The following is a 12713-nucleotide window of genomic DNA, read 5'->3' on the forward strand; positions in this document are numbered from 1 at the left end:
TACACATTTGTTTTTTTTTTTAATTAGCCTAAGATGTGAAACTTATTTTGAATGTAAATAAGATGCCAGAGGAAATTAAAAAGCAATAAAGTGGTTGTTTAGAAAGAAAATTCTCAGAGGAGGATCCCCACGCAGAGGACTGGGCTAAACTCAAATTTTATGTCATGTTTAAAATTTGGACGATTTTAACAAATATATATATATATATATACACTGCTCAAAAAATAAAGGGAACACTAAAACAACATAACTTAACTGCAAGTCAATTGACAATATTTCTGAGATTGAGAGCCATTGGTGCCCTGTGCTCTTCACGGATGAGAGCAGGTTCACCCTGAGCACATGTGACTGACGTGACAGGGTCTGGCGACGCAGAGGAGAACGTTCTGCTGCTGCAACATCCTCCAGCATGACCGGTTTGGCGGTGGGTCAGTGATGGTCTGGGGAGGCGTTTCTTTGGAAGGTCACACAGGCCTCCATGTGCTTGCCGGAGGTACCCTGACTGCCATTAGGTACCGGGATGAGATCCATTGTGAGGCCATATGCTGGTAGAGTGGGCCCTAGGTTCCTTCTAATGCATGACAATGCTCGGCCTCATGTGGCTGGAGTGTGTCAGCAGTTCCTGCATGATGAAGGCATTGATATTATGGACTGGCCTGCCCGTTCCCCAGACCTGAATCCTATTGAGCACATCTGGGACATCATGTCTTGTTCCATCCACCAACGCCATGTCGCACCACAGACTGTCCAGGAGTTGACTGCTGCTCTGGTCCAGGTCTGGGAGGAGATCCCTCAGGAGACCATCCGTCGTCTCATCAGGAGCATGCTCAGGCGTTGTAGGGAGTCCATACAGGCACGTGGAGGCCACACACACTACTGAGGATCATTTTGACATCTTGACGTCTTGAAAAATCTCCACAAAAGTTGGATCAGCCTGCGATCTGATTTTCCACTTTGATTTTTGGTATGATTCTGAATCGAGACCTCCATAGGATGAGGATTTTGATTTCATTAATCATCCTTATGTTGTTTTGTGTGGCCTGCATGGTGGTGTAGTGGGTAGTAGCACTGTTGCCTCACAGCGAGAGGGTCCCAGGTTCGATTCCCAGGTCGGGTTCAAGTTCCTTCTGTGTGGAGTTTGCATGTTCTCCCCGTGTAAGTGTGGGTTCCCTCCGGGTTCTCCAGCTTCCTCCCACAGTCCAAAGACATGCAGGATGGGGATAGGTTAATTGATGACTCTCAATTGCCCATAGGTGTGAATGTGAGTGTGAATGGTTGTCTGTCTCTATATGTCGGCCCTGCGATTTATAGAGATCAGATCATAAGCCCTTGAAATAGGGATCTTTGCGCTTTGCACAGGAGATATATCAACGGACAACAGACATAATATGAGGGTATTTATTGACTTATTAAAGATTAAACAAAGTAATTAAAATAATAACCGAGAAGGAAGAAGGAGGGTGTTATCTTTAACCCGGTCAGGGCTCTCTATGAAAGTAAAGTGTTAATCAGACCTAAGCCGTGTTTGTGATGCTTTCAAGTCTGGTGTCTCTGAAGGTCTGTGTCCTCCTCACACTTGGAGATGCATGGAGATGTTGCTGAGGCTCAGAAGTTTAGATTAAGAAGTTCATAAATCTCCTAATCAGGAAGGTTTTGAGGCTAAAGAGGCCTTTCACATTCATTATTATCATTATTCCATTAGGGTCAGTCCAGTCACTGGACATCCATCACTGACAGTGGAAAAAAGAAGTTACAGCATTGCGATAAAATCCTTTCTGACAAGAGTGGGCTACCCTAGAGAGATTTATACAGAATTCTGGAGAATAAAGAGGAAGGTGTGATGAGTGGATTTGCATTGATTCAATACATGTCTCTTCCAAGAGGAAGAGACATCCTGAGAAGACAAAAGTGTGGTTGCTCTCGGAGCAGCTGGGTTTCCCTACACAATGTCACAACAGGGGTCATTCATCAGGCCTTGATCAATCAATGTGAGTTAAGGATGTTTCAGAGACGGTTCAGGAAGGGGGAAAGACCAAAAGGTCTTCTCATAACAAAAGTTAACACACAATCAAATAGGAGCAGCAGGACATTTGATGGGTACAAGAGAACGGAATATTAGTATGAGATAAAAATAAGAACATTAAGGTCACGCATTTTCTTCTTCACAGCCAACGATGAAGTTCCCTTCGATAGGACATTTTAGAGTCTCATTATGTTGGTTTTTATGTCATGCAACTACTGTTGTGTCTGTCTCATAGCTGTCATCAGCTTTGTTTCTGTTTGTTTTTTTACAGTGAAACAGCATTGATAAGCACCAAACAAGACAAAGTTAGCCACTAGCTAACTAGCTGAACATGGTTGAGCATTTAGCTACTAAAAAGCCAGATATTTTTTAACATGACATGACAATTAATTAATTAACACCAGTGGCTCTCTGTATCTGGTAGATAGATGTTTTGCTGCCCCAAAGCTGCCAAAAAATAAATAATTGCTGCTTTTAGTTATGACACCTGTTCTGTCCTCAAGATTACGTTCATGTTCTTAATGCAAATGATTTATTGAATACGATGTATTTAAAACTGTGAAAGAAAAACACACACAGTAATATTTACATGTTGAGTTTTTATTTTGAAGGGTGATTGTAGTCGTTTGGTGTTGTTGCGGAATTGCGACCGTAGCAGACAGCAGTAAGAAAGACAGTCGGTCACTCGGTGAATCTTCTCTTCCCTTCTCACGCTCACGAAAGCAATGGCTGTAAGTTTCTAAATGCAGTACTTTGTATAAATGAAAATTAATATGTAATGTAATGTGTAGCACTCAAAAATGTGATGTTTGTTTGCTCAGTAGTCATGTGAGAAGTTAAGAATTCGCCAATGTAAAATGTGTGTTGCATATTTGGCAGAGCAGGTTGATCATTATTTTTATTTTATTTTTTGTATTTGGGGTGTACTACCTTAGGGTGGCTTCCCTCCCTCCTATTTCCTGCTCACTGTGCGTCACATCATCCTCCTTTACCTTGATTACGGGGCGGCGCCCGGAAAATTAGATCATTTGATTCAGGTGCGCGTACTCCTTCCTCTTCCCAGTAGACTTGACGTCTGCAGCGTGGATCGGGCTGGCGTGGCTGTGGCAGCGTTCAGGCAGCAGTGAGGCAACGGGCCAGTTTGGTGGCTTTTTCATACCCTCAGGTAAGTTTCCCAACAGTGTTGGTTATTGTTGTGCATTTGTAGCTTACTATGGCGGAAGACGCGTTCTCTGCTTGCAGCAGAGTCAGCCTGTCTTCCGGCTGGAGGTTGAGTGAGGGGAGAGTTGCCCCGGCATTGTTTGTGTGTGCGCAGCGTCCATGCGCCGCAAAGCGTTGGCTTCCTTGGTTAAATCGAGCTCGTCTCCATTTCACATCGTCGGGTATGTTTCCTGGTTGCATTGTACGGCGCATTTGTTATGTAGCAGCATGGCTGAAATATTATTGACTTGGCAGTGGTTTTGCTGTCCGAAGTCGGAGGTGGGGGAGCGTGGCCTTGAAGCTGGCTCTTTGCATGGCATTCAGTTCCCCTAGGTGGCGTTGTTGGCTCCTTATCCAAAATTTTCCCTCGTAGCATTGCCACACATATGCTAGCATAAGATGGCGCACAGTTTTTCAGCTTAAAGGGATAGTTCAGAATTTTGGACATAAGACCTATTTTCCAAGTGTGCCGGTGTGTTCGAGACGTCTGGAGACGTTTTCAAGAAATTTCATTCAGTTCTTCTAGTTGCCGAGTTCGCTTATGCTATAGCTAGCGCAAGTCAATGGTTCTTAGCTAGACAAGCATTAAAAACAGTCTTGCCCTCTCCACAGTGCACCCGAGGCAAATCCATTAAAACACTAGACTGTCGATGTACATATCTGTGTTGATAGAATAATATTTGAAACAAAACTCACCTCGCATCGCATGAATCATCCATTTTTTGAGGAACTAGTTTCTCAGCAGCAGCGGAACTTTACTTTGCTCAGTCGGACTCAAACCTCTAAGACGCGTAGCCCGAAATACTGCCCGTAAATAGGCAATCGAACCGGGCTGAACTGTCGTCACTTATAACCCCAAGGCTGTCTGAAAAGCCCTTGGAGCTCACTCAAACACCGGGCAGCTCACGGCCGCGCGAAGCCACAATTACGCACCGTGAAGCCGGACCTCTGCTCCGTCCATAGACCTGTAAACCCTCGGACGCATTGCAGGGGATTCCCTCCTGGCACCACCAGTCTCCGTTTGTTCGGTCCCGGTTCTCAGCTCCAGCGGGGGCTATCTCGGTCTCCACAGGCGCTCGTTCACGTTCTGCCCTTTGAGCATCCCTCTCGCGCAATTCTTCCTCTGTATATTCAGGTTCGTACAGGTACGGTTGGGTTTGGGTGGAAAAAAAACTCCTCATCATTGTCTTCAAAAGTTTCAGTATATTCTCCAAAAGTGTCCATTTCTGTGAGATTGAAGCAACTAGCACTGCAGGCTACTCTGCGTCTGTAACAATGACAGCAGGTAAACAAACTATTATAGAACCGGTAACTTATAATAATAGTTACTTATTTTGAGTAATGAATATTGAATATGAATATAGTTTTGAATAATAACTTATTTTTAATGCCATGCTAGCTAAGAACGATAGACTTGCGCTAGCCATAGCATAAGCGAACTCGGCAACTAGAAGAACTGAATGAAATTTCTTGAAAACGTCTCCAGACATCTCGAACACACCGGCACACTTGGAAAATAGGTCTTATGTCCAAAATTCTGAACTATCCCTTTAATTCAGTACTGTTTATCAACAAAATGTTGTGAAGGAAACTAAGGTTTTGTATTATTTCTATTTGCAGTTTCACTCTTGGTATATCACCATATAAAAAAGGAAATAAAGGGAGCAAGATGCTCTGATACTGGCTCAAGTGTAGCAGTGTTATACCTGAGTTTGGCTTGCTGTTAAACTGCAATAATGTACAAGAAGTGCCTAACGTGCAGGGAGAACAGTACACCCATGACAGGCTTCACCTTGGCTATCACTTTATGTATAAGGTGGTAATTGGTTAAAAGAGGAATTGTAAAGGGGCTTTTTTAAATGAATACCATTAGCTTAAAAACAAAAGCACATAGGCTCTCTGCCTCATGCTCAGTACTCATATTTCTGTTAAACTGGTTTGCAATATACAGTAAAGATTCACTGTGGATTTTAAGTGGGTGTTTTTGTGTTTGATTCCCTTTTTACTTACGCTCACACAAATGAATATAACTAAAACAGCTTGTGTAACAGGGAGGGAATACATAAACTAAATCCTGAAGCCGTGATCTGATAATTGGTACTGTGGTTATACTATTTTCATATGCTGTGTTGGAAATTTAATCAGGTACTCACAAGCCCCTGTAAGGTAACACTGGAGCAATTTACCTTCAATAAGATCCCTGAAATAAGATGATTAGGAAAGTGTGTGGCCATTTAGAAGAACAGTGGCAGCTTTCAGTGATTAGTTGATGATTTGCAGTCTAAATAGTGTAAAGAAACAATGAACTGCAATCTTGGGAAAGTCATTTTGTGGACTGCAGGGATTCTCCTTATGGCTGTTTGCTTCATAGGTGATGGATGGATGGATTTGGGCATATTGCTGATGCCTTTATGTCCTGCTGTGATGAATTCCACTTGCAGTTGAACATTTTAGAAAATAAAGACGTAGCAATACATTTTAGAGGATTAATGCCAACTACAATCGAATGGAAGGAAATTGACTTTGGTGGACAGCTATAAATATCTGCTGTTGATACTCTTCATTAAACGCTGTGACGACCCCTCCCACTCTGCCTATCTGTGTACCTCTTCTTTGTGTTGCAGGTACGGGGAGTGGTTAGGGGTAGAGTGGGAGGGTCGTGATTATACCTGCCCATGTGGGCTGGGCTCTCCAGAGGGCATATAAGTCGGCCCTCTGCATAGCCTCTCCCTCTCGCAGCAGGCTCCAGACCCATGATTGTTCCTTCCTTTGTTTGGTTTGTCGCACTATACAGCACACATCTCACCATATTGTCCACACATCCACACACTGCTGACATGACTGACTCCTTTTCTTACCTACATACCACATTCATTTCTAAATAAGTTAATTTAGTTTTGTTAAATAAAATTACCTTTTTGTGCTTTATCTGTGTGTCGCCTCCCTCCTTGTTGCCACCTTAGAGCCAGGTGGTAACAACGCACAGGAGCTATCTGTTCAGACATTACAGTATATTCATGCTCGTTTTTCCTGCAGGAAAATATTTCTTTTAATGTGGCTGATTAAACATAACCTCGCCCCATCAGAATTTTGTTCAATATGTTTTGAGATATTGTATGGTCAGCTGACCTGACATGAGATGTGTATAAATCAGACTGAGGAGAAATACACAGCCAGGAAAGGTTATCCATGAAACAGCAACAAGGTAATGACACACTGTTGTGTTGCTGCAGACTATCTTTTCCCTCTTCAGGGGTTAATTGTAACAACATTAGTACTTCTAGTAGTCCTCAGTCATTTTACAACACAGTGTACAGTACACAAAATACTCACACAATTGAAATCTACTAATTCATCGAAAGTTCCCCACATTTTTCGTGTCCCACCACAATTTCAAATCAAATGTATTTCAAGTATTATGCCGAACTAACAACATAATGATGATAGTTTGTAAAATGCCCAAAGTCATGGTTTGTTAGGGCTTTCCGCAAGACAACTAGCAAATAACTTTTAAAATGCTTGTTCGATCAGAGGTAGGCTATGCTAACACTGTAGCTGCTCCATCAACACTTAAAATATCTTAAAGGTTGTATCAGCGATTCTGGTTGCCCTCACTTCTGTTGTGAGATCCAAAACAAACAGAGCCAGCTAGCCCCTCCCTCCCGTGTTTTGAAAATGATCATGGACATGCATTTTCATGAACGTGATTGGTTGGAACACTGTTTATTTTGCTTTTGAGGTGTTGGTAGTACCATTTGTTTTTGTGTGCGATCTCGGAGCCTAGGCTGCCTAGAGAGACGCATTTTTTTTGACGGTCTGCTTATGGGGCAGGCAGCTAGCGGATCGTGAGGTAAAAACAGATGAATGTGATCATTTATGTTTGGGCCCAGAATCGCTGAAACAACCTTTAATATAGGCATAAATATGGCAGCAACCTTGCCGTTTGTACCATAGACTGTCTCTGGTTCATACATATCATTTAGTTTGGTCTCTGTATGAATTGTAAGATACTATCATAGAGCGCTGGAAGACAACAGACCACTATCATATGTTTTGTTTCCTTTTCTGATAAAGTGACAATAGGAGCAGATCCTCAACACTGGCTGGCATCACACGCAAATAAAGAAATTGCCTCACTGTAATGCCCGGCAATAATTTGCTTTTATTTGTTTGTTTGGATTGACTTTATATGTAAAACACACATTACTTAGAGTGAAAACCACCTTTGAATCATAGAATAGTTGCACAATTCATCTAGGAATTAGTAAAGTACTATCTGCATATAACTGTGTCAAAGTAGATGCTATAAAAGTGAACCTGAGCAGTTTTCCATTTTGGCACCATATGTGGCATTTAACATTTTTCAGGTACAGAATTGTAAATCAAATTACATTTCACTAATATATCACTATGGTTATTGATTCCGTCCAAATACAACTGTTTTTGACTCAATTTGATGAGTCGAAAACACTAAAGTGGACATGTGTGGCGACATAGTCGTCTTTTTGGGGTGCTACATGATATCATTGGTGCTTCCTCGTGTTCTGCATGATCGTCAGTACTGCATGCATCTTACGCAGCCCCCTGTACAGGCAACTCTCGTATTATTATCCTGTATTATATCATCAAAGAAAACAGAGGTATTCATTATGTTGCCACATGCATGTTTGGACATATGCTTTCCACAAAACATGATAGTGCTGTTCAGCGACTTACTTAGCCTTTGATTAGGCAAAAAACGAGACATCTAAAAAAAAAAAAAGTTAACCCTTTGAGGAAGCTTTCCTGCATTATATTACCAAAGTGAAAATCAACGCAATGTGTCCTAAAGCTTGTGTTACCAATTGCCGAAACCCGGGATTGGACCAGGGACCTTTAGATCTTCAGTCTACCAACTCTGCCAACTTAGCTATTTAGGCTAAAAAGCCTGGATTCTGGTGGCCATCAGACATCATGCAAAACAATATACAAAAATCATGTTAATACTTACCCTTGGGCCCCCAGAAAGAATACAAGACATCTCCAATAATGACGAATCATTCTGGAAATAGTGACTTTTCACGAAACATGATGGCGCTGTTATGCAATTGCTTAGCCTTCAAATGGGCAGAAAACGAAACATCTGAAAAAATAACCAAAGTTTAAGGAACCTTTCCTCCATTATATCAACAACGGTGACATGTTTGCATCTATGTCATATGTGGAATCTGTTGGCATATGTGAACACATGAAGGAAGCAACAGAGTCACATCAGTTTGTTGGGAGACATCACATCTGAACCTCATAGCTATGTATACTAAAGCATGAGCAACCAGTTGCCGAAACCCGGGATCGAACCAGGGAACTTTAGATCTTCAGTCTAACACTCTCCCAACTGAGCTATTTCGGCTCTGATGTCTGTGTTCTGGTGGCCATCAGACACCATGCAAAACAATGTCTAAAGAAATCATATTTATACTGGCCCTTGGGCCCCCAGAAAGAAAACAAGACATCTCCAATAAAGCCGAATCATTCCGGAAATAGTGACTTTTCACAAAACATGATGGCGCTGTTATGCAATTGCTTAGCCTTCAAATGGGCAGAAAACGAAACATCTGAAAAAATAACCAAAGTTTAAGGAACCTTTCCTGCGTTATATCAACAAAGGGAACAAGGGTGACATGTTTGCATCTATGTCATATGTGGAATCTGTTGGCATATGTGAACACATGAAGGAAGCAACAGAGTCACATCAGTTTGTTGGGAGACATCACATCTGAACCTCGTAGCTACGTATCCTAAAGCATGAGCAACCAGTTGCCGAAACCCGGGATCGAACCAGCGACCTTTAGATCTTCAGTCTAACGCTCTCCCAACTGAGCTATTTCGGCAAAGGCTTGTGTTCAGGTGGACATCAGACACCATGCAAAACAATGTTTAAAGAAATCATATTTATACTGGCACTTGGCCCCCAGAAAGAAAAAGAGACATCTCCAATAATGACGAATCATTCTGGAAATAGCGACTTTTCACGAAACATGATGGCGCTGTTATGCAATTGCTTAGCCTTCAAATGGGCAGAAAACGAAACATCTGAAAAAATAACCAAAGTTTAAGGATCCTTTCCTGCATTATATCAACAAAGGGAACAAAGGTGACATGTTCGCATCTATGTCATATGTGAACACATGAAGGAAGCAACAGAGTCACATCAGTTTGTGTGGAGATATCACATCTGAACCTCATAGCTATGTATCCTAAAGCATGAGCAACCAGTTGCCGAAACCCAGGATCGAACCAGGGACCTTTAGATCTTCAGTCTAACGCTCTCCCAACTGAGCTATTTCGGCTCTGAAGTCTGTGTTCTGGTGGCCATCAGACACCATGCAAAACAATGTCTAAAGAAATCATATTTATACTGGCCCTTGGGCCCCCAGAAAGAAAACAAGACATCTCCAATAAAGCCGAATCATTCCGGAAATAGTGACTTTTCACGAAACATGATGACGCTGTTATGCAATTGCTTAGCCTTCAAATGGGCAGAAAACGAAACATCTGAAAAAATAACCAAAGTTTAAGGAACCTTTCCTGCGTTATATCAACAAAGGGAACAAGGGTGACATGTTTGCATCTATGTCATATGTGGAATCTGTTTGCATATGTGAACACATGAAGGAAGCAACAGAGTCACATCAGTTTGTTGGGAGACATCACATCTGAACCTCGTAGCTACGTATCCTAAAGCATGAGCAACCAGTTGCCGAAACCCGGGATCGAACCAGGGACCTTTAGATCTTCAGTCTAACGCTCTCCCAACTGAGCTATTTCGGCAAAGGCTTGTGTTCAGGTGGACATCAGACACCATGCAAAACAATGTTTAAAGAAATCATATTTATACTGGCACTTGGCCCCCAGAAAGAAAAAGAGACATCTCCAATAATGACGAATCATTCTGGAAATAGCGACTTTTCACGAAACATGATGGCGTTGTTATGCAATTGCTTAGCCTTCAAATGGGCAGAAAACGAAACATCTGAAAAAATAACCAAAGTTTAAGGATCCTTTCCTGCATTATATCAACAAAGGGAACAAAGGTGACATGTTCGCATCTATGTCATATGTGAACACATGAAGGAAGCAACAGAGTCACATCAGTTTGTGTGGAGATATCACATCTGAACCTCATAGCTATGTATCCTAAAGCATGAGCAACCAGTTGCCGAAACCCAGGATCGAACCAGGGACATTTAGATCTTCAGTCTAACGCTCTCCCAACTGAGCTATTTCGGCTCTGAAGTCTGTGTTCTGGTGGCCATCAGACACCATGCAAAACAATGTCTAAAGAAATCATATTTATACTGGCCCTTGGGCCCCCAGAAAGAAAACAAGACATCTCCAATAAAGCCGAATCATTCCGGAAATAGTGACTTTTCACGAAACATGATGACGCTGTTATGCAATTGCTTAGCCTATAGGCAGAAAACGAAACATCTGAAAAAATAACCAAAGTTTAAGGAACCTTTCCTCCATTATATCAACAACGGTGACATGTTTGCATCTATGTCATATGTGGAATCTGTTGGCATATGTGAACACATGAAGGAAGCAACAGAGTCACATCAGTTTGTTGGGAGACATCACATCTGAACCTCATAGCTATGTATCCTAAAGCATGAGCAACCAGTTGCCGAAACCCGGGATCGAACCAGGGACCTTTAGATCTTCAGTCTAACGCTCTCCCAACTGAGCTATTTCGGCTCTGAAGCCTGTGTTCTGGTGGCCATCAGACACCATGCAAAACAATGTCTAAAGAAATCATATTTATACTGGCCCTTGGGCCCCCAGAAAGAAAACAAGACATCTCCAATAAAGCCGAATCATTCCGGAAATAGTGACTTTTCACGAAACATGATGGCGCTGTTATGCAATTGCTTAGCCTATAGGCAGAAAACGAAACATCTGAAAAAATAACCAAAGTTTAAGGAACCTTTCCTCCATTATATCAACAACGGTGACATGTTTGCATCTATGTCATATGTGGAATCTGTTGGCATATGTGAACACATGAAGGAAGCAACAGAGTCACATCAGTTTGTTGGGAGACATCACATCTGAACCTCATAGCTATGTATCCTAAAGCATGAGCAACCAGTTGCCGAAACCCGGGATCGAACCAGGGACCTTTAGATCTTCAGTCTAACGCTCTCCCAACTGAGCTATTTCGGCTCTGAAGCCTGTGTTCTGGTGGCCATCAGACACCATGCAAAACAATGTCTAAAGAAATCATATTTATACTGGCCCTTGGGCCCCCAGAAAGAAAACAAGACATCTCCAATAAAGCCGAATCATTCCGGAAATAGTGACTTTTCACGAAACATGATGGCGCTGTTATGCAATTGCTTAGCCTATAGGCAGAAAACGAAACATCTGAAAAAATAACCAAAGTTTAAGGAACCTTTCCTCCATTATATCAACAACGGTGACATGTTTGCATCTATGTCATATGTGGAATATGTTGGCATATGTGAACACATGAAGGAAGCAACAGAGTCACATCAGTTTGTTGGGAGACATCACATCTGAACCTCATAGCTATGTATCCTAAAGCATGAGCAACCAGTTGCCGAAACCCGGGATCGAACCAGGGACGTTTAGATCTTCAGTCTAACGCTCTCCCAACTGAGCTATTTCGGCTCTGAAGCCTGTGTTCTGGTGGCCATCAGACACCATGCAAAACAATGTCTAAAGAAATCATATTTATACTGGCCCTTGGGCCCCCAGAAAGAAAACAAGACATCTCCAATAAAGCCGAATCATTCCGGAAATAGTGACTTTTCACGAAACATGATGGCGCTGTTATGCAATTGCTTAGCCTGTAGGCAGAAAACGAAACATCTGAAAAAATAACCAAAGTTTTTTTTTTTTTTTTACCACTTTGTTTATTGATTTTTCACAATATAGCAAAACATCATTTTACAAATGTAACAATTTTTTTTTTTATCCCCAAAAACAAAAAGACAAACATAAATCAATAATCAATAATTATTATAATAACAATAAAACAAACAATGACAACAACAACCATGACAAAAAAAAAAAAAACAAAAAAAAAAAGTGTGTGCACAGATTGGAGTTATTGGGATCCATAGCAAAATAAAAGTGAAAAAAAAAATGAAAATAAAATATAATGTTGTACATCCTTACAGCTGGTCAAGCAGGTATGTAATGAATGGCTGCCAAACATTGCTAAAATTGTCCTTTGAACCCTTTAAAGCAAATCTTAACTTTTCAAGCTTCAGAAATTGTAGTGTGTCCCTAATCCAGTGTTTAAAGGAGGGTGGAGTAGCCTGCTTCCAATTAAGTAGAATTAATCTTCTGGCTATAAGAGTGACAAAGGCAATACAGTTTGATTGTGCTCTAAAAAGATTATCACCCTCACATTGAATACCAAAAACGGCCGTAAGAGGGTTTGGAGCTATTGGTCTCTTAAGTATCTTGGATAGAGCGTCAA

The sequence above is a fragment of the Eutrigla gurnardus genome (genome assembly GCF_963514095.1).
Source record: "Eutrigla gurnardus genome assembly, chromosome: 2".
In the NCBI taxonomy this organism is placed as follows: Eukaryota; Metazoa; Chordata; class Actinopteri; order Perciformes; family Triglidae; genus Eutrigla; species Eutrigla gurnardus.